Raw genomic sequence first — 25340 nt, 5'->3', positions numbered from 1 at the left:
AAAAGTTTGAGAACCACTGGTCTAAAGGCACAGTGTGTAAAATCCTGCCATCCAGTGGTCAGATTTCAGATTGCAGCGCTCATTCACTCACCCTCTCTCCCTCCCTCTCTGTTTCTGTAGTGTCAGATTCTGAAGTCGACATTTCACTTTGATTTTCAGAGTGATGACACCCTGGAAAAACTCTCCATCATTTATTCTCTATTCAGGTTGAGTTGCTGCAGTTTGTCAGAGCTCAGCTGTGATTGGCTGCTCTCAGCTCTGAAGTCCAACCCCTCCCACCTCAGACTCCTGGACCTGGGTGGGAACCAGCTGCAGGATTCAACAGTGAAGGTGCTGAGTGGTTTTCTGCAGAGTCCAGACTGGAAACTGGAGAGTGTGAGGTCAGTACTGGTTTGGAACCAGTGCATGATGGTTTCAGCACCAAACACAGTTCATCACACATGTTGAATAAACATTGAACTGAAGGTTGATTCATATCAAAATGACATCCAGAAATATGAAAACTTCATTCAGTGTCTAAATTAAAAAGAAAAGAAAAGGTAATCAGTGGTCATGTGACCAAACATCATTTCAACACACATTAGTTTTGGACCGAGGACTTAATTTCAAGATGACATTTTCTGTAGTGTCAGATTCTGAAGTCGACATTTCACTTTGATTTTCAGAGTGATGACACCCTGGAAAAACTCTCCATCATTTATTCTCTATTCAGGTTGAGGAGCTGCAGTTTGCCAGAGCTCAGCTGTGATTGGCTGCTCTCAGCTCTGAAGTCCAACCCCTCCCACCTCAGAGAGCTGGACCTGGGTTGGAATCAGCTGAAGGAATCATCAGTGAAGCCACTGATGGATCTTGTCCACAGCAGTGACCATCAACTGGAGAGTGTGAGGTCAGTACTGGTTTGGAAGCAGTGGATGATGGTTCCAGCACCAAAGCCAGTTGATCCCACAGCAGAGGTCCAGTGTTCCCAGTCACAGTGTGAGAGGAGGATGGTGACGTCCAGCTGCTCCTCATTCATCCAACATCTGCTGCCAAACTGCTTCTTCTCTCAGTTCACCACTCAATTATTGATCAGTTCGTCTTCATCAGGCCTCAGTATCAGTCCAACACTCCATGGTCACATGACTTTCATATGTTCCACACTTGACATGTGACTGAGAGTCTGCTTCTTCTCACCAGTCACTCCATCATCTCCATCAACAGTCAACATCTCTGTGATGATGCGTTCAAGGACCGTGAGTCCTGACTCCTGCTGTCTCTTCTTCTCTCGACAGCTGGAGGTGAGGGAGGATGAGGAGGAGAGTGAAGAGGAGAGCTTCATCTAGTGGTGGCTGACAGAACTACAACCAGTGGAGCTAAACAGCAAGCTGCACACACACACAGTGTGTGGGCGTGTCACGATCTTTGACCCCAGTGGAGCCTGGTGGCTGGCGGACTGCTTCTCCCTACAAGCTGCTGTGGTTACTGGGAGAGACGTCCCAGAAGCCACTGGTGGAGCTGAATCCTCAGTGGAAGAAGCAGGACTTGGAGATGGAGGCCAGAGCAGATGGTTCTCAGCATGAAGCCTCCTTTTCACTTTGGATCAAAGGTTCTGGTTGTGTGCCACCACTTTTAATGTTGCTCCTGAGCTCATTGGTTGTTCCTGGTTGGTTGAAGAATTTTCTGAATAAAGTTTTTGACAAATGTATTCCTTGTGTTGTTTTTACTCCCTTCAGTCTCCAGCAGGCCTCCTCGGTCAAAAGAACCGAATAAATCCACTAAACGTCGACCGTCCAATCACAGTTCAGCATGAGACGGAGTGGTAGAAAGCGAAATCTCATCATGTCTGAAACAACTGGAAAAAACCCAACAGACTCTGAACACAGTGTGTTGTGTTTTTGCTGGGACAGAATCAGTCTCTGTGGCCAGTGGCATGTGAGACTGGATCAGTCACGTGAAGAAGGTTCATTAACACACAGTGCATCTGAAAATATAGATGAGGAAATAAATGGATTTCAACAGACAATGTCAACTTCCTGCTCCGTCACTTCCTGTCATCTTTCACCAGACCACAGAGACTCTTTACACTCACTGATACAATACACACATAGAAAATATACACAACATAGAATGTTGATTTTTTTTTTTCCCCCTAATGTCCAAAAAAAAACAAAACTTGAATTTGCTGGGATTTCCAAGCAAAATCCAAAGAAGAAGCATTTATTAATCCCACATTGGGGAAATTTGCAATTTGTCTTTTTTTCTGGGACATTTTTTTCCTCAAAGTCCTTGAATGAGGCTGAAACTGAGGTCAATGAGTGTCCTGTCATGGTTGAGACAGAGTGGAAGGATGCAAACCAAGACTTCCAAAGGACCAGTGAACCATCAGAAGGTTTGAAGAGCGGCCAGGTAGCTCACTGCATCATAGGAAGAGCTTTGAATGTCAAGGTTGCTGGTTCAAGACCCAGCACAGGCACACTGGTGTTTTGAATTCAAGAGGAGCAATTTGTCATCACAATTGAACAAAGAATTTTAAATACTTTAATAAAAGTTATTAAAAAGTCCTGTGGTACCTTAGCACAAGATGGCGCTACTCTAAGCAAAATCTCAACATGTCTGAAAACCAGAAAAAAACACATATAACACATATAACCTCCTGTGTGACAGCGCGTCACACATGAGGCGACAGCACAGCCGGCCAGCCAGCCACGCCGCTCCTGAGCTTGAGCTCTGACTGAGCGAACCACTGGACTGTTGTCTCTCAAAAGGTGATCGTTCTCCAAATTATTTAGTATCTTCTCAATACACCTATCTCTATCTGTTTGCATAAGCACAGTCGAAGCCATGGCTTCTCCCTCTCACCTCTCCTCTGTCCCTCCTCTCTCTCCTCCCGTCTTTTCTTGCTCACACTGCCAGATGCTTAGCTTTAGCTCGTCCTCAATTACTGAGCACAAATACCATCCAGAGTTTTTACCAGAGACTAATATAACAGAGCACCAACAGTTGCTCACATTCTGTTCCACTCCTGGACACCGGAGTATCTGCAGATACCTGGCAAAGTTTTATCCAGGATACGTTTTCACCTCAACGGGCCCAGAGATGGGCCCGCGCTGGTAAGTTTCGCTGTTTGCCGGACCTAAACCCACTCTGGTCTAAGACAACAAAACGCAGCAGACTCCTCTTTGGCGCGTGTAAGTTTTCCACTGCGGCCCACAGCCATAAACACCAGTAAAAGAGCTACGAGCTACGCCGTTTTGCACTACACTGTTGCTGCCGGAGTTTCTTTTCTGGTTTCCAGATTGTCCCGCCTGCCCCCCGCATGGCTCCACTTACCTCCCCACACGAGTGTGACAGCTGTATCCACAAATCGCAGAAGATCGCGGAGCTGGAGCAGCGTATCTCCAACCTCTACTGGATCAGGGATGAAGAGATGAGGCTGGATTCTGTTGTTAGCCTGGGTCCTACTGGTCCCGATTCAGTCGGACTCGCAGATCTAGATTCAACCATCCCGATGCTCGGTCCCGGTTCCATGGACACAGATCCCGGGCTCACTGGCTCAGCTCCGGCTGAGGGATCGGCCCTAGCTCCCCAGCTCCGCGCCGACGAACCGCCTGCCGCAACGACACCTGGGCTAGCGTCTTCAATTCCACCACTTAATTCCATCCGGGAGGATACGTGGCTGGTGCAGGGGGCTAAGCCTAAATGGCTGAGCGGCAGTGCGAGGGCAGCTTTCACTTTTAGCCCCAATCCGAGGCTCCGAGCTAACAGCTCCACTCCCAACCAACAGCCCTGGTCCACAGTGCTGGGAGGGCGGCGGACGCGACCCAGTCCGTTACCTGCTCCGCCTTGTGAGCTTCAGATGGACAACAAATATGACATCTTGAGTGTTGAGGACTTCCCTCCCCTCCAAAATGACCATCTCGCCTCCTCTCTGACTGGTCCACTGCCAGCGGCCCGGGCTGTTGGGTCGTCTGCGCTGGAACCTCCAGTCAGGTCCGCAACCTCCACCTCTCGGCACAGGTTGGTGAAGGAGGCTGCTCTCAGGGCGCGACGACGTTCTGGTGGCGCTCTGGGTCTTGTAGAGTCGTGCGGGACCCCAGCCTCCGCCGATGATGTGACACTGTGGCACCAGCGCTCGGCCCCTCGTCCTCAGCCACTGTTTGCCCCAACCACCGCCATCATTGGTAGCTCCATAATTAGAAACGTCCGTTTCTTCAATGCCACCACTCATTGTTTTCCAGGAGCCACCATCAATGACATTAAAAACAAACTCCCGGACTTGTTGCAGTCGTTCCCACACTCCATTAAACGTTTGGTCCTGCACGTTGGAGCCAATGATGTGCGTCGTCGGGAATCCGAGCTGCTAAAGTGTCACTTTAACGATCTGTTTGTGGCCCTGAAGAATTGCGGGATGTCAATCTTCATCAGCGGTCCTCTCCCGACACTTGGCCTCGGAGCAGAGCGGTTCAGTCGACTCCTGCAACTTCATTCCTGGCTCCGCGCCGCCTGCACCACCATTGGTTTTAACTTCATTGACAATTTTAATTTATTCTGGAATCGCCCGTCGTTTTACCGTCATGATGGACTTCACCCAAACAAATTAGGTAGCCGCACGTTAACCTCAAACATCCACTACACCATACAATCAGCGTCTCTCACACCTGCGTGACTGTCTTCGCGTCACACCCCCTGTTCAGTGCCGACCACTTCCTCTACGGAGCACCCTGTGGACATTGCCTCCTGCAGCGCCTCCCACAGGGCACGCTTCCCTAGTGCTGATAGGACTGAGCTTGCTACTGCTGTTCCACCAACACCTGTTCCCATACCTGTAATAATGAATCATCGACCATATAAACGCAACAAACACATAACCCACAACCGCACAACCCACGCTACAGGCAGACTTTCCCCCGAGACATACAGACAATTTGGTTTTAACAGAAGCAATCTTTTATATTAACCTGGCCGTGCTGAACGTGCGCTCCCTTTTAAACAAATCTTTTATCATAAATGAATTGATTTTAGATAATAAGTTAGATGGTATGCTTTTAACAGAGACATGGCTCGGCACAGAGGCTCCAGCTGTCCTCACCGAGGCTTGCCCACCAAATTTTAGCTTTTTATTTTCTATCAGGGGATGTAAGAGAGGAGGTGGAACTGCATCAATTTTTAAAAACAATTTAATGTCAAAGGAAGTTTCTTTTAACAGTTACTCATCATTTGAGTACCATGCTTTTGTTTTTAGCAGTCCACCAATTATTTGCATTAATGTATACAGACCCCCGCATTACTCAACTGCTTTTATCAGTGAGCTCTCCGACCTTTTATCAATCACACTGACAACTTATGATAGAATTTTAATAACTGGCGATTTTAACTTGCACATCGACAACAACTCTGACCCACTGTCAAGAGAGTTTTTACACCTTTTAAACTGCATGAATTTTAACCAGCACGTCACACGGCCTACTCACAACAGGGGACACACCCTGGACCTAGTCATAACCTATGGCTTGTCCACTGGTGTGTCCTCTGTTGTTGATCTGGCCGTGTCCGACCATTATTGTGTGTATTTTAACATTGCCAGTTTTAACCAACAGGAAGCCCCGGTGAGAACAGTGAGGAAACGCTGCCTTACCTCTGAGGTGGCTGCAAATTTTATTGAGGTTTTAAATGCACTCCTGCTGAAATTTTACCTGCACCCTGTGATTTTATTGTTGAAAATTTTAATAGCAAACTTAAATCCACATTAGACTCTGTGGCTCCACTTTTAACAAAAACTGTTAAACCAAAGCAGCTTTTATCCCCGTGGAGACATAAACCAGAGATTTTAAAATCAAAAAGACAATGCAGGAGTGCAGAGAGAAGGTGGAGAAAAAGCAAACTCACCGTACATTATGAAGTTCTTCGTGAACAACTAAAATGTCACAATAATACAATCAAACAGGCAAGAATCTCCCATTTTTCAAATCTTATCATAGAAAACAAAAATAATTCAAAGTATCTTTTCTCCACCTTCAACCTTTTAACTAATAATAATCTTAAAAAATCCCCAGAGATGCCGTCTGACGCTCTCTGCGAGAACTTTGCAGGCCACTTCAGAGGTAAAATCGATGGCATCAGGTCCAGTCTTTTAGCGCATCAGAATGTATCTTTTAATACATCTGGACTGTCATTTTTATCCAAGGAAACACTGGAGAGTTTTGCCCTGGTTGATGCAAGGACACTTGGTCGAGTTTTCTCCCAGGTAAACCCAACAACCTGCCTTTTAGATCCAATTCCCACATCACTTTTAAAGACATTTTATGGATTCTTTGAGGAACAGATTTTATACATCGTAAATTGCTCTCTTCAGACGGGTGTCTTCCCTGCTGCCTTTAAAACGGCAGTGGTGAGGCCCCTTCTGAAGAAGAGCAATTTAGACCAAACTATTCTTGACAATTACAGACCTGTATCCAACTTGCCATTTTTAAGTAAGATTTTAGAAAAAATTGCTTTTAACCAATTAAATTATTTTTTAAGTACAAACAACATCTTAGAGAAATATCAGTCTGGATTTAGGATGAACCACAGCACCGAGTCAGCCCTCGTAAAGATTTTAAATGATATCAGGTGTAATGCGGACTCAAATAAACTCACAGTCCTGGTGCTACTGGATCTAAGCGCTGCCTTCGATACAGTAGATCACCACATTTTATTAAACAGACTCAGAAACCTGGTGGGCCTCTCTGGTGCTGTTCTTAACTGGTTTTGTTCTTACCTCACAGATCGCTATTTCTTCGTAAGTTTGGATGCGTGTTCCTCCGGAAAACATAAAATTAAGTGTGGGGTTCCCCTAGGGTCAATTTTAGGTCCAGTACTTTTTAATCTTTACATGCTTCCCCTTGGGGATGTCATCAGGAGACACAGCGTCACCTTCCACTCTTATGCTGATGATACACAGCTTTACATTGCTGTGTCTCCTGATGACACAGGGCCTATTGATACCCTTTTAAAATGTATTTTAGATATTAAGTCATGGATGGCAGCGAACTTCCTACAGCTCAACCAGGACAAAACAGAGGTTTTAGTTATTGGTCCTGAAGGCAAGAGAGAGAAACTTTTACCAAAACTTCATCATTTTAAACCAACACAATCTGTAAAGAACCTGGGCGTCATTTTTGACTCTGAGCTTAGTTTTATTGCGCATATTAAAAACGTCACAAGGACGGGTTTTTATCATCTTAAGAACATAGCTAGAGTCCGCCCGTTTCTCACCCAGGCAGACACAGAGGTGCTGATGCATGCTTTTATTTCTTGTCGGATAGACTACTGCAATGCCCTGCTCTCTGGTCTACCGAAAAAAAACTATCTGTAACTTACAGGTACTTCAGAACTCAGCCGCTCGTGTGCTTACTAGGACCAGGGGGCGGGATCACATTACTCCAGTTTTAAAATCACTGCATTGGCTCCCTGTGCGATTCAGGATCGACTTTAAAGTGCTTTTATTAGTTTTCAAGTGTCTTAACGGTCTTGGACCATCTTATTTATCAGATATGCTTTTATCTTATCAGCCCTCGCGGATCTTGAGGTCCTCTGGAACCGGCCTATTAATTGTTCCAAGTGTTCGGACCAGAACCCATGGAGAGGCTGCGTTCAGCCACTACGGTCCGAAACTTTGGAACAGCCTGCCAGAGGGAATCAGGACTGCAGAGACTGTTGATGTTTTTAAGGGGAGGCTTAAGACTCACCTTTTTAGTTTGGCTTTTAAGTGATTTATTTAATTTGTATTTTACTAGTCTTGCTTTTTAGCTTTAAAGCTTTTAGGATTATTGAATATTTTATCTTATTTTTATCTTTACTATCTTATTTCCTGTATATCTTTTTACTTTTTACAATCTTATAGTTTTTTAATTTAGTTTAGTTTATATTATTTATTTTATTTTTTATTTATTTTCATGATTGTTACTATTATTATTCTTTTAACTTCCTTTTCCTGTATTGTTTTTAGCTCCAGTGTTTCCTTGTAGGGGGCCTGCTCACTGGGAGGGGTCTCATCGTTCTAGGGACCCTCTCGGTATGGATGATCCCCGTGGGTGGCTGTTTCCTACTACAGGTCTCTCAGTGCCTTGCCATTTCAATTTTTATTGTGCTGATTGACTGACATTTTTTATGTATTTACTTACTTATTTTTAAACTGTTCTCTGGGATGTTTTGTGTGTGTTTGTATGTGCGCGTGTGTGTGTGTGTGGGGGGGGGTGGTAACCTGTATGTGATTTGGGAGGACATGGGTGGATGGTATTTGCTCTATTTTTCTTTTATCTTCACTAATATTTGATTTTAATTTCTGTTAAGCACCTTGAGTTACAAGCCTTTGTATGAAAGGTGCTATATAAATAAAATTTGATTGATTGATTGATTGATTGATTGCTGAATGTTTTAAAAAGCTTCTGGCGCGTGGTGGTGGGGTTTAAAGCGGGTGCACTGGGCTTGGACATTAGCGCAGCCGGAGGAAGAACCCTGGTTGCGGGTGCCCGTTCATCGGCAGGTGGTGCTGTGTGTGCGTGATGGTTGTGCGTTCACCGCTTGGCTGTTAAAGCCTGGAAACTTTCTCTGCCTTTTGGACTCATACGGTGCAGCTGGAAGAAAAAAAAAAAATCATCATTCTGAAGGCGTAGCGGTGCGCCGCCTAATAAAAGCTCTAAAATTATTAATTAATACGTTTCTGTTGAATTTTATTTTATGTGCTACATAGATTTCCTTGTGTGCTGAGAATGTGCAAGTAGTGCACGATTGCGCAAGCAAGCAGCTTAGAGGGAACATTGGTTATGATGCAATAAAGTAAATACACTATGAGTCAGTAAAGTACCCGTTCTCTACTTGTTCTGTAAAATAGTGGTGTGTGTGTGTGTGTGTGTGTGTGTGTGTGAGTGTGTGTGTGTGTGTGTGTGTGTGCCAGATAAATATCAGCTGTTTCCCACATTGACTGATGTGCTTTTGAAACTTTGATCTTGTCTTCATGGTGTTGACTTTCTAAATGTCTGTGGTGAATACATGGAGATCTTGACAGAAGAGAAATCTACCAACAAGCAGAGACTTTATCTGGATTGTCTTGTTGCTTTATTGCTTCAATTCAACAGTTGATCATTGACTTGACATTGTTATGCAGTATAGACTGATGGTATATTTCATGACTTATTGATTGACTGTTGTCACATTGAGCCAACAAGCAGAATCAAAAGACAAAATTCTCTCACAATATTTACATGCATTCATCTGATTGTTGACAAACGGATCAACAGTCAGAAGGTTGATCAGATGGATGAGTTGTTGAAAGGTCAAAGGTCAGGGTGGAAAGGTCCAGAGTGGAAACAGACCTCAGCTGTGTTTCCACAGTAATAAAGTTGTCATGTGGACTAATGACACATTATTAATCTGCGGGATGAATGGGCTGCAGAGGAAGAGAAAGAACGTGGCACAAACATCCAGCAGGTGGACAACAGTCACCAGGAGCACCAACAGGAAGTGGCGTCCAGGCCCCGCCCACCCTGTGATTGACAGCCGGAGACACTGGGTAACAAACGTGAAGACAGAAGAAGAATCAAAGGTGAGAATTCAGCTCAGAGTCTCTCTGACGACTTCAGTCACACTTTCATCAACTCAGCTGAAGAACCTGAAGGAACATAAAGTCCAACATGTAGCGGCTGAGTGAAGGAGGTCTGGACTCTGTGGAGGAGCTCCATGGTTCCAGAGACGCTGTAGAAGGACAGAAGACCTGCTCTGTGGTCCAGGTACACTTGCACTCTGGAGGACCGAGGACATGAGACACGAGTACTCATGTTGTTGTGACGAAACCAATATTCACCTGGGTAACAATATAAACTCCAGGATTTGTCATTTGCTGTGTCTCAATTCAGGTTCTGCACCCTTGAGGCCGAGTGTCCTCCGTCTGAAGGAAGCGTTCTTAGAGTTCCCAGCCTAGAAGGACGGACCAAACCCCGCCTCCCCGGTAACCACTCGGGACGGTCTAGCCTTCGGCGTATTTCCTCGTTTCGTCACCGCCGTTCCCTCTGGCTGGCCAACCCCGGAAGTGACGTTTCTATAGTATCACGCTAACCATTGGTTTGCCATCTAACGATGCCGTTGAATGTTCAAATAAATAAAATCCTACGTTAAAAACTGGATACTTTATGTGAAACGTCAATATTTAGATTTATATGTCGTGTCTTAACCAGTACATGCCGCTAATTTCAGCTGACTTCCCAGGATCCCACGATGCTTTGCAGCAGCACGCAAAGCATCATGGGATACCCAAGTACGCAAAGGATAGTAGCAGTGTATCCTTGGAATCGGCTAAAACGATGGGTATTTACGAGTGCGCATTTTGAGCGTCCTAAACACCCTCGGGAATTGGGACAAGCCTTCGCGCAGTGCGATGACGCAACTTCCTTTCAAAATGCGCACTTCAAGGATGCAGAACCTGAATTGAGACACAGCAATTGAATCCAAATCTACTTTCCTCTGACCTTCCTGCTCTGCCAATGTTCCTGTAGGCCACTGCTACACCAACCCCCTAAAATAAACCACAGAAGTCCCTCCCCCTTCTCCACTCAACCTCCCAGTAACATCGTCCAGTCAGACCTTCTCTACTCAGGACCTGCTTCTTGTCAGTGAATCTGTCTGGATGATCACAATAAGACTGAACTTCCTCCATGAATGTCACTTTTCTGTTCTCCTCAGATAATAACAGACGTTTGTGCACTGTGCAGAACTTGCTGTATTTCATCTCTCAGCTTGGTCCAGCTGCTGCCACGTCCTCAAAGTATCTCAGAGGACGGATCTCCAGGCTGGAGGAGTCTGGAGACGCACTGAGTGCTGGCAGTGAGGAGAACCTGTGGAGAAACTGGCTGTGGTCCAGTGTGTGTGAGATCTTCTCCAGCTCAGCGTCTCTCCTCTTCAGCTCCATCATCTCCTGCTCCAGCTTCTTCTCAAGCTCTTTGACTCCACTCACTGCTGCCCCCTGTGTGGATCTGACCTGCTGCTGCACCTCAGAGTGTCTTTTCTCCAGCAGACGGATCATCTGGGTGAGGATCTTCTCGCTGTCCTTCACTGCTTTATCAGCAGAGCCGTTGATGGACTCCACCCCCTTCAGGTCTTCCTCTGTGTGCTGGATCTTCTGCTGGATCTTCTGCCTGGTCTCCTCCAGCTCTCTCTGCCTCCCAGGCCTCTGTACTGCTGCTGACACTGTCTGATGACCTTTATGTTCATCCATACAGCATAAAGCACAGATGATCTTCTGATCAGTGCGGCAGAACATCTTCATCACCTCATCATGACGAGGGCAGATGTTCTCCTGGAGCTGCTGGCTGGGTTCCACCAGCTTGTGTCTCTGTAGGGGAGCAGCATCACGATGAGGCTGGAGGTGAGAGTCACAGTAGGAGGCCCGACAGACCAGACAGGACTTGAGGGCCTTCAGTTTCCTCCCAGTGTAGACATCACAGGCCACATCTCCAGCTCCAGCATAGCAGTGATCAGCAGGAGCATCTTGGAGTCCAGTCCCCCCCCTCGCAAAGAAACTTGGCACGTTAACTTTGCCGACACGTTAGCGTAGCGCGACAGCGATAGCGTGCTTCCCCCGCCCCGTCAACGTTAGCGCAATTTCCAACCAGCACTGCAGAGAGAAAGGCAATATCCAGGTGGAGTGAAAATACATCCCAGTGCCCACCATCACAGGCATATAGACGTAGATAAGATAAATTTACATAAAATACCAGAATGTTTGTCAATTTTTCATTAAAACATATTTTATTTATTTAGTTAGATAAAAATGTTTCCTCCCAGCACAATATGTATTTGTTAATTTAACTCACATTCCTGCCATCATCTTAACACAATTCAGTGTCACTTTTAAGTTGGAAAAGCATAATAATTAAATTACTTAAATGGCACATTTCAAGTAAAACAGTTGCTATTTAGTCTATTTGTGGTGGTATGTGAGTTATACTTCCCATAAAAAGACTTCCTTTTACATCAAGAATATTTAAATTTTTCATAGATGACTCCCAAAGAGACAGACATATTCTGTCAAGTTCTAACCTGAAGACCACTCTGTCTGGTCCAAAAAGAATTATATTGAATTGAGAGCAGCTGTTCTTATTTTCTCTTTTTTGAGAGAGATTTGCTCAGATTTTCAGTTGACCTGTTGATTTGATTTCTCCGATTAAAATTAAAACAAAGTCTGGTATTTGGCAGCTCGTTTAATTCTTATACATAGGTATAAAATACATTTTTTATAATAACATTCACGAGTTTTCGTTGTAAAAGTCATCATTTTCATATACACAAGTTGGACATCTAAAAGTATCGGTATCTGTATTGGCATCGGGATACTAGCCTTGGTATCACCTGGTATCATATCGAAAAGAAAAATAGTGGTATCGCACATCCCTACTTCCACACACACACACACTATACTGTAAATGGCTGCAGTTTCCTTTACAAAAGTGCTACAGACGTCATTCAAACATCCATGTGTTTGTCTCATCAAGACCTATATTTTACATAAAATATTTCTTTGAATTATAAAACAGTAGCACATTTCTAATTAAGGGCCTACAAAATACAAACTAAGCTTAGTAAATTCATCCTAAGTTAAGGCTAAAATAACATTAAGAGTCAAATATGTGAGAGACAACTTCCACTGAACAATAACAGGGGACTGACTACAACAACAACTACAACATGCCCTCCCTCGCTCCCTCCCTGTTAGAATGTGAATGAACGGGTGTGGAGTCAATCAGTCATTCCCATGGCAGGATAGGCCAACTTGACAGGATATGGTCAACTTTCATAAAACAAACAAAAACGCTGATTCATGACGAACAAATATTTAAAACATTTATCCGACGCTAGCTAGCTGGCTAGCAGGACAAATAAACAAACTTGGGGGGGGGGGACAACAGCGTTTCACCTCCACCTCTCCAGCCCACATCACAAACAAATAACTTACCTTTCCCCTTTGCAAGTTTTTCTTGATCAGTTTTCTTTTCCTTCCGTTTTTCCGCACCGCTGGGATAAGTCCATTTTGATGCCATTATGGTGTCTGTTTGTTTTTAATCCTCTCGCTAACGGGAACGAATGGTAGCTGTCAATCATTCATATCATACCTGTCGGCGTCGCCGGCCCGCTACGTCACAACCTGCGTGACAGTGCGGCAAGCCCCCAGAGTCCAAGATGGCGTCCCATTCCTTTCAATGAAGTTGCTCACCCAGCGCATGGCTCCCAAAAACCTTTTGACTTCTGCATTGATGGGATAATAGAGCATGCGCAGTTGTGTCAGTGTGGAGATCGTCACTGACAGACGTGCGCGCTCACGAACCGTACAAAATTCAACATGGAAATGAATGTATTTTTTACGGAACAACTGACAATTGTTGTTTCAAAATTTTATCAATAATAATGATTATTATTATTATTAGTATTATTATTAGTATTATTATTATTATATTAATAAAATAGTATTATTATAATAATATACTATTATTTGTGTATTAAACAAATGAGCAATGTGCCACTGAATAATAAATGATAATTCTTTGAAGCAACTCTCTATGGACCATAACAGCACTGCCACACATATTTTTTAATTAATAACCTCTTTGGAAAGCAGACAAAGTAATAAAATGATTGGTCTATTTATTTCATCAGAACTAAAAAAATAAAAAATAAAAACTCAACGATCTTGAAAGTTCCTCCCTTTCTCTTGCACCTGTCGATGTGTGTAGCTAACACAAATTTGCAAATATTTTGTCGTCCTCATGGAATTAAACAGTATACCATGTTAATTTATCAGCGAGTGCTCTCTCTTTTCATGCAATTCATCACGCTTAACATGTAATGCTGAATCATGAAAGCTATGGAGCAAAAAATAATAATTACATAAACCACGAGTGAAATAAAATGTGTCATTCATTCAATAAAGATTTCATTCATTCATTCATTCATCTTCTATACCCGCTTATTCCTATTCAGGGTCACGGGGGTCTGTTGGAGCCTATCCCAGCTGTCTTAGGGCGAAGGCAGGGTGACACCCTGGACAAGTCGCCAGTTCATCGCAGGGCCACATAGAGACAAACAACCATTCACACTCACATGCACACCTACGGACAATTTAGAACGTTCAATTGACCTCACGTGCATGTTTTTGGAGTGTGGGAGGAAGCCGGAGAGAACCCACGCAGACACAGGGAGAACATGCAAACTCCACACAGAAAGGTCCCAGGTCCAGGCCCTGGAATCAAACCCCTCAAACACCTTACTCCGATTATGATTGGAGTTTGAGAACTCCGATTGGAATTGGAGAACTCCGATTGAGACACCCAGATAATGCGATTGGAATTCGAATTTCTCTGCCATGTATACGCCTTAATCGGACTATTAACTGGACAATGCGAGTGCGCATGCGCCACGCCTCGCTCTCGCGACTCATGACCGCACAACTACGTCGTCTAACAAAACAGACGGCGCGAAACAACCTGGCAAACGCGAATAAGAATGTTGACATTTGGAGAGAGGATGAGACCGGGGCGATGCTTTCTCTTCTAAAAGAGATGGACATATTAAAATAACGCGCAACGGAGACCTTTTTAAAAAGGGTAGCGCAGCAAATGCAGGGCTCCGGCTTTGCGCACCCCTGAACAAATACGTATTCCTTCGTATTTATATTTCTACCTTTTCGTTCACATTTTTTGTAAGTTAGAAGAATTTTAACTTTGTAAATAAAAGCACAGCAAAGAGATGTTTTCCTGATTTGTTTTTATTTGGGTAATTTCGCTGTTATTCTGCTGGAAACGGCGTGCAGCGGCACCAGCTTCCTCCACGGTCGGCACTTTAATGAGCGTGTGTATAACTGAAGACACCGTTCCTTTGCAAAACCTGTACACAAACACTCCCACCAGTCTGCTCCGAACCCGAATCCACCAAGAACGAGAGTTTGGGGTCCGTAGCGACGGCACAAAGCGTAGCATCGAAGTGTTGTTGTAGCCCTCCAACAGCAAACAACGTTCTTGTCTGCCTTTTAAAATAACCAGGAGCACAATAAATAGGGTAACCTTATCTGCAAAGCAAGTAACAGGTACATTATGAACTATCGTTCCATATCATAATAGATTTAATATGTCAACCGAAAGCAGCTGACCGGCTGAAAAGACTCACTCCACCCCCTAGTGTTGGGAGGAGGACCCGTCAATAATTTGAATTTCTCAGCTGCATGTATACGGGGACCAAGGTGAGAACTCCGATTGGACGAGAAAACCGAATGATTGCTTAGTCCGATTAAGCTCTGCATGTAAACTCACTGATTGATTAACATGGGCGCTGAATGGAAGCGCTCGGCGCTTCGCGGCCGCTTCGCTTCGCGGCGCTTCCGCGTCCTGTGTGAACCGGGCGTAACTTTTCAACATTTTGACGTGGCAGACGCGGGACGATCGTTTTCTATCAGGAGTGTGCACTACATAATCTGTATCGGAAAGTTTGCGCTCCACGACATACGGACCAGAAAAACCAGCCTGCAAACGGGAACCGGGTAACGGCAACAATACCAACACTCGGTCGCCTGTCTCAAAAACTCGAGCCACAGCTTTCTTGTCAAATTGCCGCTTCATTTTAGACTGGCTGGCGACAAGAGTTTGGTGAGCAGTTTCACAAGCACGATGCAAGCGTTCACGGAAAAAAAATTACGTAATCTAACACATTATTCTCTACTCGTTTAACATCGGAAAGCCACTTACCCCTTAACAGACGCAAGGGTCCTCTCACCGAACACTAAATCAGCTGGGCTGAACCCGAGGGACTCCCACACATACAATCGACGACTGAAGATACACTTTATGCTGCGGAACCATCACTGTGCTCATTTTATTATGTTGTTGTTTTTTTTAAATGCTCATACAAAACAAAAAAAAAGTGTCACATCCACTTGTCGTGCATTATTTTTGCCAGCAAGCTTCTCTTGTTACGACTGACCACATTGACCCATATTTTCCATCTACTCACATTGACCCATATTTTCCATATACTCACCTGAATCAGGTACCCTGCAAGGGCAACGACCTTCCCCGAGGTGATCGGTGGAGTGACGCGCAACCAGCATGTGACCTCTACGACGAGCTTCCACCCACGGAAGTGCCATAGGAGGACACGGATTAAATAGTATGGCTTGTCCACCAGAAGGCTGTATTATGGTGTACATAATATAAAACTTCTGCCCAGTTCTGCTTGTATTGCAATGGTTGGTGTTCCTGAAGTTTCATTTTTCGTCCCTTTTTATTTTTTACATCCATGTTTGTGATGAAATAGTATTGTGAATCGCGAGCTCGCATTGCATGCTGGGAAACAGCGTCACTCAAGGAAGTTTTGGCTTCGCTGACACGGTCCTGAAGGGAAGTGGGTTTTACTGCACTGGAACGGGATGAATGTGTTTAATCAAGCAGTACAAACCTGATTAATTGTCTTAATACTTCACTTCGAATGGCCATATTGTTTAGGATTAGAATTAGATGACAACTTCTTCACAATATTTGCAACTATTCAATTTGACCAGCAGGTGTCAGTAGAAGACGAAATTTCATGTTGACTATTTCCTAATGGAAGTGCTCTCTTTACGTTGGATTTTTCTCATAATTATTTGAAGTGTAGGCCTGTAGTCGATGAGGAATCACGGTGTGCTAACGCTACTCAAACAGCTTCGATGAAAAAAAGGAGTGCGATTTGGGTTTGTGGTACATTATGACAATCTTGGACTTGCAAGACTGAGGCGACGGTTCAATTCCCATCAACGTGTATTATATATGTGTTATTTAGCTCATCTATTCTACATTTTAAATAGATCACATTTGACATCTCACCCACTGAACACTTACTATTGAACATATTTTTAAACTATGGGCTATTTAGTCTTGTTTTAGGATATAATATAATTCATTGCACAAACTGTCAGGCTAAGTATAGAGCTATAGTCTACTACAATCAGTCGTGCCAAAAAAAAGACATTGTCTTTATTTTTCATTTTTATTTTATTGTGTCAGCATTGAACCGTACAAGCATGTAGTGTTGTCCAACAAGAATGCATGGCGAATCAAATCCCAAACAACCTATGAAACAATGAACACGTTTCTATTGCACTTCATTTTATTGAGCACTAGATGACCTCCTCGAGCACTGTGTCATTGAAGCCTCGAGTAATGAACCATTTTTTGAAACAAGTGTTGAAGCTTCAACAAAGCCTCCATCGGCCATCACTACCTACGGCTGCGTGCTCTAACACCATTTCAGAAGTGACTAACTGCAGACTTGGGAGCGGAGGAGGGATGACAGTCAGGCTGGCTCAACTGCTCCTCCTTCTCAGCCGTGGCGCGTCCAATCAGCAGCCGACATCCAGGACCGCACCTGCAAGGCGTCATCCACTCTCTCTCTCACACACACACAAAATAAATTGTGTTCAATCATGTTAAACTTGGTTGGGGCACAGCCATGGCTCTTTATATTTTATTTTTATTTTATTTTGTATTTTATTTTGAAGTTAGCGCTTTGCGTTCTGGGCGATCCTCAGTACAGAGGAAGCCCATGAAGCAGGTGAGATGGTCTCCTCCCTGCTGAGACAGAAATTAATGCAATAAGTTGAGCTATGCTTCATCTAACTGTGTTTCAGTGTTTAAATGTGTGCTGGTGTCTTTCATTTAATTTTCTTTTTTTTTTTTTTTTTTTTTAGCAAAGTTCGTTGTTTTTTTTATTGCTATTAAAAACGATTAGCATGCTAGCATGTCCATTAGCAGGACACAGCTCTCATACGGAGCACGTTGTCTCTGCAGGAGGTGACAAAGTTTCACGGAGCAAGTTATGGTTGTGTCCCATTCTGTTTCAGGTATGTGTGTGTAACTGGAAGAATGTTACAGTGTATAAAAATGGAGCTTTAGGGAGCGAATTATTGAAATTGCGAATGTCATTTTTTTTGTATTTTGTAGAAAAATGTATTTTATTTTTAATATTATTTGTATTGTAGAAACAACAACTATACGATCACTACTTCAGTACAGAGGAAGCCCATGAAGCAGGAGGTGACCAAGTTTCACGGAGCAAGTTATGGTTGTGTCCCATTCTGTTTCAGAGAATAAACTGCTGCTCCACACCTGACTTCTGCAAGTCTTCATTATACAGCAAGCAGGACAGAATAGGAGAGGCTGTGCCGTGACTCGAGACTCTTTTGTTGTGCTACCGATGCTGCAGAGCGACCCGGGGACTGTTCTGCTGCTGCTGTTCATCTGCGGTCACTGAAGTCGGTCAGATGTGTTGCTTTTGTGCAGTGTTAGACATCAGATAGAGGGTTTATGTACTTTTATTTGATTTTTTGTTTATTTATTTATTTTATTTTTTTCAGTTTCCAGTCTAGGCCTTTTGTGGTTTCATCCTTTTGTTTTGTGGTATTGTGTTTTGTTAACTTTTTGGAAAGATGAGTAATCCTCAGGGTAATGTTTTTGTAACTCCTTTTGGTGCTGGCAGAGGGAGGGGTTTTATGCATCCTTCAAGTTTACTGTTTGAAAGTCCTGTTCAGGGGGGTGGTGTAGTGTTGGGTAATCAGTGTACACCTGGGCGCCCCTTGCTCAGTACTGGTGTTATCCCTCCCCCCAACTCAGATGCAAACCCTCATGCCCTTGCTAGCCAGGGCACGCATTCCCCTGTCCCGGACAGGCACAGCATGTGTTCCCCTGCACCTACCCCTGATGTTATTGCTGCTAGTATTGTAGGTCAGATGGGTGATGCATTGATTCAACAGGTCAGCCAGCGGGTGGCACAGGACATTATCTCTCACCTCAGTGCATCTGTCACTACCCCTTTACTCAGTGCTGCCCCTTCACCTGCCCATGCTGATATGCTAGCCAGTTCCCCTTTACATAGTGCTACCCCTCGACCTAGCCATGCAAATGTGTCTGCCACAAATGCTTTTGACGTGTCCCATTTGCAATATGTCCCTCATCGAAAGCTGAAGGAGCCCCCCTGCTTCAGAGGAGACAACTCAGACTCTGTTTCCGTCCAGGAGTGGGAGGAGCTCATGAGGAGTTTCATTAAGAGGGGGAATCTGCAACCTGAGGAACAAGCGGAGGAGATCCTTGTTCATCTTGGTGGCAAAGCAAAGGATGTTGTCAGGTTTGGGACCAGGAACAGTGGTATTAACATCACCTGTAACCCCGATGCCATTTATGGTCTCTTGCGGAAGCACTTTGATTCTGTTCCGTGTTCACCACTCCCATTAGCAGACTTTTACACCACTCTTCCTGGGAAGGGTGAGGATGCCTTTGACTACTGGCTTAGACTGAACCGCGCTGTTGACTTGGCCATTGAACGTCTGAAGGAGCAAGGAAAGTCACTGGACAGCCCCAGCACTGAGGTGACTCGAATGTTCATAAAGAACTGCCCTTCTACTGAGCTCGCCATGACCTTCAGGTCGAAGACGATAGACAAGTGGACTGCTCGTGAAGTCCAAGACATTCTGAACGAATATCATTCTGAAATGATGTCAGTGAACAGAACTTCCAGAGAAAGGGTGTCAGTGAATGCTCTTGCTGCTGTCTCGCCACCTGCACCACCTGCTGAAGAACAGAGCCCACTGCAGCCACAGGCCACTGACCCTGATGCCCTGAACCGCCTTATTAACATGCTGGAGAAGGTGCTCCTGCAAAGATCTTCCCCAGCTTCAAACAGTCCTGTTCATGGTCCGACTCGACGGCCTGGCCCAAGGCACCCCAGGATCGGTGGGTTGCACTTGGAGGAAATGTCTTCTTCTCCACCATGGACTTGATGTCTGGCTTCTACAATGTGCCACTCCATGAAGAGCACAAAAAATACACAGCTTTCTCTTCACCTTTTGGCCTCCACTAGTACAACAGAATGCCACAAGGTCTGTCCAACAGTCCTGCAACATTCATGCGAATGATGATGTCAATCTTCGGGGATGAAAACTTCACTAGTCTGCTCTGCTATCTTGATGACCTGATGGTCTTTACCCCAACTGAACAGCAGGCGCTTGAGCGTCTAGAGATGGTGTTCTCCCGTCTGAAAAGTCACAAACTCAAACTGGCCCCCAAGAAGTGTCATCTCTTGCGGAGGTCAGTAAGGTTCCTGGGACATGTCATTTGTGGGGACGGGGTGATGAAGGACCCTGACAAGATGAAAGCCATCATGGATGTGGGAGAGGCGGACCTGATGGAGAGTGATGGTGTGACCCCTTCCTGGAGGAAGATTAATTCTTTCCTGGGCCTAATCTTCTACTATCAGCACTTCATAGCTGACTGCTCTGCTAAAGCAAAACCCTTGTTCAGACTCCTCTCTGGAAGGCAGGTGCAGCATAAGGCCATGAGAGGCAGGAAGGTGAAAAAGCGATCATCTGCTCCACCAGCCCTTATGGCGAGCGACTGGACTGCTGCATGCAAAGAATCGTTCCAGACCCTGAAGAATGAATTAGCTTGCAATGTCACCTTATCCCACCCCAACTTCAGTGAGCCCTTCGTTCTCGCTGTTGATGCGTCGTTTGATGGCATTGGCGCAGTCCTGTCTCAAGTGCCACCAGGTGAGACTGTTGCTCGACCTGTCGCTTTCGCCAGCAAGACACTGTCCCGATCACAAATTAACTATCCAGCGCACAGGTTGGAATTCCTGGCGTTAAAATGGGCCATTTGTGACAAGTTTGGTCATTGTCATTGCCCATTGTCCTACATCTTAACAAAGCCATGTTTGGACGCATGTGAACAAAGATGGGTTGCTAAGCTTGCCGCATTCGATTTCGATCTGAAGTATGTCCCTGGCGTTAAGAACGTTGTCGCTGATGCGCTAAGCCGCGAGCCATTTGTTCAGTCATGTATCAGTCAACGTCTGATGAAAGAGCCCTACGTTGCACTGCTGGACGAAGTTAATGGCGTCGTCAGGGGTACAGTGCAAGATGCCTTCTGGCTGACAACTGCCAAGTTCTTCAAGAAAGGGAACCAAGACCATCCGATTCTGATGCTGAAGCCGTTATTTTATTTTGAAAGGTGACCCGCAGCTATTTTAGGTCGAGAAAAAAAAATGGCCGAAATGTTTGTTTGATGGAAAGCGGGTCAAGCCGGAGTGGTTGGTGAGCCAAAAATTCTTTTGACCTCACGTTGTCTGTGTTGCCTCGAACCAAAAACTCAAGAAGGAAAATAAACAAGTTAAATGGAACCCACGTCTCATCAATTTATGAATGATGTAGTGGTGCTGGTATGACGGACGGACATTGAAGACACCTGAGCGTCAAAGGTAAAGAGCGGCTACATGAATGAAAACTGTGGAACTACACAGTCAATCAACACAATCAACACATTGAACACACAAACACATCACATCCTTCCTTCATTTGGCAGCAGACAATAAAACAGCAGTTGGATCAAAGATGCAGTGGAGTCCGAAGAGACGCCAGTGAAGGATCTCTGATGCAGTGGAGCTCCAAGCTGCAGTGACTTTACACACAACTGAGCATCATGTTGAGTTGAAGCAGCAGATCAGAGCAACACTGTCAGTCACAACAGGACGTGTTGACACTCAGTGGCTGGAACACACTGGAGTGTGAAGCTGCACTGAGGACACTGTAGTGGAGACACTGAGGACCTGGGGCTTCATTTACAAAAACGTACATGGATTTCATCCTGAAACAAAAAAATCTGGATGTTCAAAATGTTGCGAACGCACAAACGCACACCCATTTCCTTTGAGAGTCCCAATCCTCGTGGAATTGATCGCACATGAGCACGAGCCCTGCTCCTCCCTCGGAACACCTCCACATACAAAGCGTTGTCCCCCCTTGTTGGAAATCCAACATGCTGGTGGACTTTTGGAAGGACAGTCTTGAGGTCAGCATGACTAAAATCTCCAGTGAGGATGGTAAAGCTTTTGGGTTTGCTGTCTGTTGATCACTGATGGCCTGGTACAGTTCATTGAGTGCAGCGTTCCTCTCACTGCTGTTGTTGGTGGGAGGGATGTAAACTGCAACTAGCAAAATGGCAGTAAACTGCCAGGGCAGATAGAATGGACGGCACTTTATGATCATCAACTGTGCCAGTGGTGAACAGTGTTTGCATACCACTGCAGTGTCCCGGCACCACGCACCACAGATGTAAACACATGCTGCACCACTGCGGGACTTCCCTCCATTTACATGATGATGATGATGATGATGATCAGACATTAATGAGTCTTGATTCACTTTCACTGTCTTTAGAATCTCACATGTCGACCACAACTTCTCTCTCTGCTCTCCTTCATCCAGTGAACTCTCAGAGCTTCAGTGTGCAGTGGTGTCTTCAGCTCTGCGGTCCAGCCCCTCCCACCTCACTCTGCTGGACCTGAGTGAGAACTTCCTGAGGGATCCTGGAGTGAAGCTGCTCTGTGCTGGACTGCAGAGTCCAAACTGCAGACTGGAAGTTCTCAGGTCAGTTCCTGCTTTCTACTGGTGGACAGTGTGTGTCAGCAGATGACAACTGGTGTGTAACGCTGCTCAGTGTGAAGACTTTGAAGCAGATATTAAAGACTCATCTAGACAAAGTGGATGTTGTTGATATTTTCATGTCAACAATCTGCAGCCAGAAAAGACTTTGGATGGTGGAAGAAAGTGTGGAAAATGTCTCCAGTCACTTTGGAGCTCAATGGAAGTTGTTGATTGGTGATGAAGGTCACATGACTGAGCAGAAGAGCGTGTGAAGAAATATTAGAGGCAGAGTAATAGTGCAGCAGTATTTCTTCATCTTGTCCTTTGAATGTGTTTGACTTGTAACGAGTCTCTGATGACTGAAAACAGCCACAAGCACACAAAGGACTCACTGATTATTTTCCATCTTCACTGCTGATTGGCTGCACACTGACTGACACACTGCTGTTGTTATTGTGTTGACTACCCACTGGCACAATGACTCCTTTGAGGGAATGACTCAGTGATCCCAACAGCTGCACATCTGGATCATCAACAGGGAGAAATGACTCTGAATATGACATTTACACCATGGAAGAAATCAAATATTGATTCTTTATTCAGGCTGGAGAACTGCTGGTTGACAAAGCTCAGCTGTGATTGGCTGCTCTCAGCTCTGAAGTCCAACCCCTCCCACCTCAGAGAGCTGAACCTGAGTTGGAACCACCTTAAGGATTCATCAGTGAAGGAGCTGAGTGGTTTTCTGCAGAGTCCAGACTGTAAACTGGAGACTCTGAGGTCAGTTCACCCTCTTCACTCTACAACTTCTATCACTCTTGTTGTTGTTGTCATGATTTTCACTTCACTGCTGTTGGAAATTCAATTTGCAGACACTTTTTTTTTGATAATGAATGAAAGGGCGTGTTTTCATTGCCTCACCTCGCCTCGCCATGGTATGGTGTTAGGGTGTTTGCACTGGCCGCTCCACAGTTGTAGGGGGCGCTGTTTTGGTACCTCAATCCCCCAGGGTCCGAGCAAGACGAAGCGAGTTTAGTGGTGACGTAGCGACGAGCAGGGCACTGGATTGGCTCCGTGTCCGCGTCGATGTTCCCTGTCAGAGCGGACATCCACGCCAACTCCTTTGACACAGAACTTCCGTGTCAGGTACATTTTACCGTGAATACAAGTAGCTACTATTGGTGTTGTACAAATACATTTATGTGTATACAGTTTTTGAAAACAGCTTTTTCAATACATGTTTACTTTCGTCTTTTGGGGAGAGGCAGGTGAACCGGGAATGCCCTCGACGTCGCGAGTGTGTTCAACCATATTCGCGAAAACGACAAACGGCAAATGGCGAAGCGCTCGGTAAAGAAAACAAATCGAGTTGCTCCTGCGTGAGGCGCGGTAAGCTAGGGAACCCCAGGAGTCTTGAGGAGAGAAGAAATACTGATTCGTCGAGAGGACGTGGCTCTTGGCCGCGAGGAAGCCTCAAACACCGCGGCATATAACAAAGTCGTCCTTGGCTCGCGAGGGCAGCTATTTCAAATAAGGAGGCGTGTTTACTGTCTGTTTTTCTGTTTGTTTGTTTTTAAATAAACGCTATTTCCCGTTGTATCCGTCTCGTGTTTACTTTTGGTGAAAATATGAAGGTTGAACTACAAATTTGCTCGCATGGAAAACGAAACAATAAATTATAAATGTTGCTGCATAAATGATCAACTGTGACTTCAGTGAGGGAAAGTGTTCTTTCTTGAACAGAAAAGCAACCACAGACCGAGCAGCAGGTATGAAATAACTTCTACTTTGTCCATCGCTGCGCTGTTGTGTATGGCACAGAAGTGATGCTGGGGAAAACATTGTCCCGCTTTACCGTGTCGACTCCGCCCACGGTCTCATAATCACAGAGCCAATGAAAACGCAATCGTACAGAGGCGAACCGTGGTGAGGCAAGGCAATGAAAACACGCCCTAAACTGGGCTTGAAGGTACAGTGGGTAAAATCCTCCCATCTAGTGGTCAGATTGCAGACTGCTTTTGTTGCAGATTCTGAAGTCGACGTTTCACTTTGATGTTCAGAGTGATGACACCCTGGTAAAATTCCATCGTTATAAACTCTCCATCATTTCTTCTCTATTCAGGTTGGAGTACTGCTGGTTGTCAAAGCTCAGCTGTGATTGGCTGCTCTCAGCTCTGAAATCCAGAGTCCAGATTGTAAACTGGAGACTCTGAGGTCAGTTCACCCTCTTCACTCTACAACTTCTATCACTCTTGTTGTTGTCGTCATGATTTTCACTTCACTGCTGTTGGAAATTCAATTTGCAGACACTGGTTTGTGTTTGAAATGAGTGGAACTGGGTTTGAAGCAGGGGTGCCCAGTAGGTCAATCGTGTGGAGTCCTCGTCACTTACAGCAGGTAGAATGGTTCAGGCAGGAAGTCAATGATTAGAAAACACGGTGGTTGTGGTTGATCTTGGGGTGAATTCCAATTCCTCCCTTAACCCTCAATCTCAACCCTCAATCTCAAAAATGCGCGCTCTCTGCTAGGTGCAAATGCTGTCCCGATTCTAAGAACGTCCAGTTGAGGGAGGAGATTAAGGGCTGTATTGCCCTCAATATTGAGATTCTCCGGGACCACCCTTGGCAGTGAGGGCTACCCAGAAGGCATTGCGTATTTTCGCCAAGACATCTTCGAAAAAGATGGCAACAAAAAAGCCAGCTACAAATGGAAGTATTTTCTTAGTTAATAAAGATATAAATATTACAAAACCATTTTATTGTCTTAGTTTAAGAGTTTTTTATGGATTATTGACATCGTTGTTGCGTAACATTTTTATTTTTTTTACTTTACGATGTTTGTCAGCCGGACCGGCGGTCCCGGCTTCACGTTACTTGTGTACCTCGTTGTGTAGCGA

The 25340-nt window shown here is 44.9% G+C and overlaps 1 long non-coding RNA gene across 1 annotated transcript; it reads left to right on the top strand.

Annotated features, from left to right (window-relative positions):
• Positions 1-618: 618 nt before the first annotated feature.
• Positions 619-2002, top strand: LOC142879630 (uncharacterized). The gene is made up of 2 exons (XR_012925333.1): positions 619-896; positions 1283-2002. It is a non-coding gene; the product is annotated as an uncharacterized LOC142879630 (long non-coding RNA).
• The last annotated feature ends 23338 nt before the right edge of the window (positions 2003-25340 follow it).

This window comes from Nelusetta ayraudi, unplaced genomic scaffold, assembly GCF_046127955.1.
Source record: "Nelusetta ayraudi isolate G7.1 ecotype Tasmania unplaced genomic scaffold, CSIRO-AGI_Nayr_v1 ptg000138l, whole genome shotgun sequence".
NCBI classification, from domain to species: Eukaryota; Metazoa; Chordata; class Actinopteri; order Tetraodontiformes; family Monacanthidae; genus Nelusetta; species Nelusetta ayraudi.
This window is presented reverse-complemented; position numbering and strand designations above follow the sequence as displayed.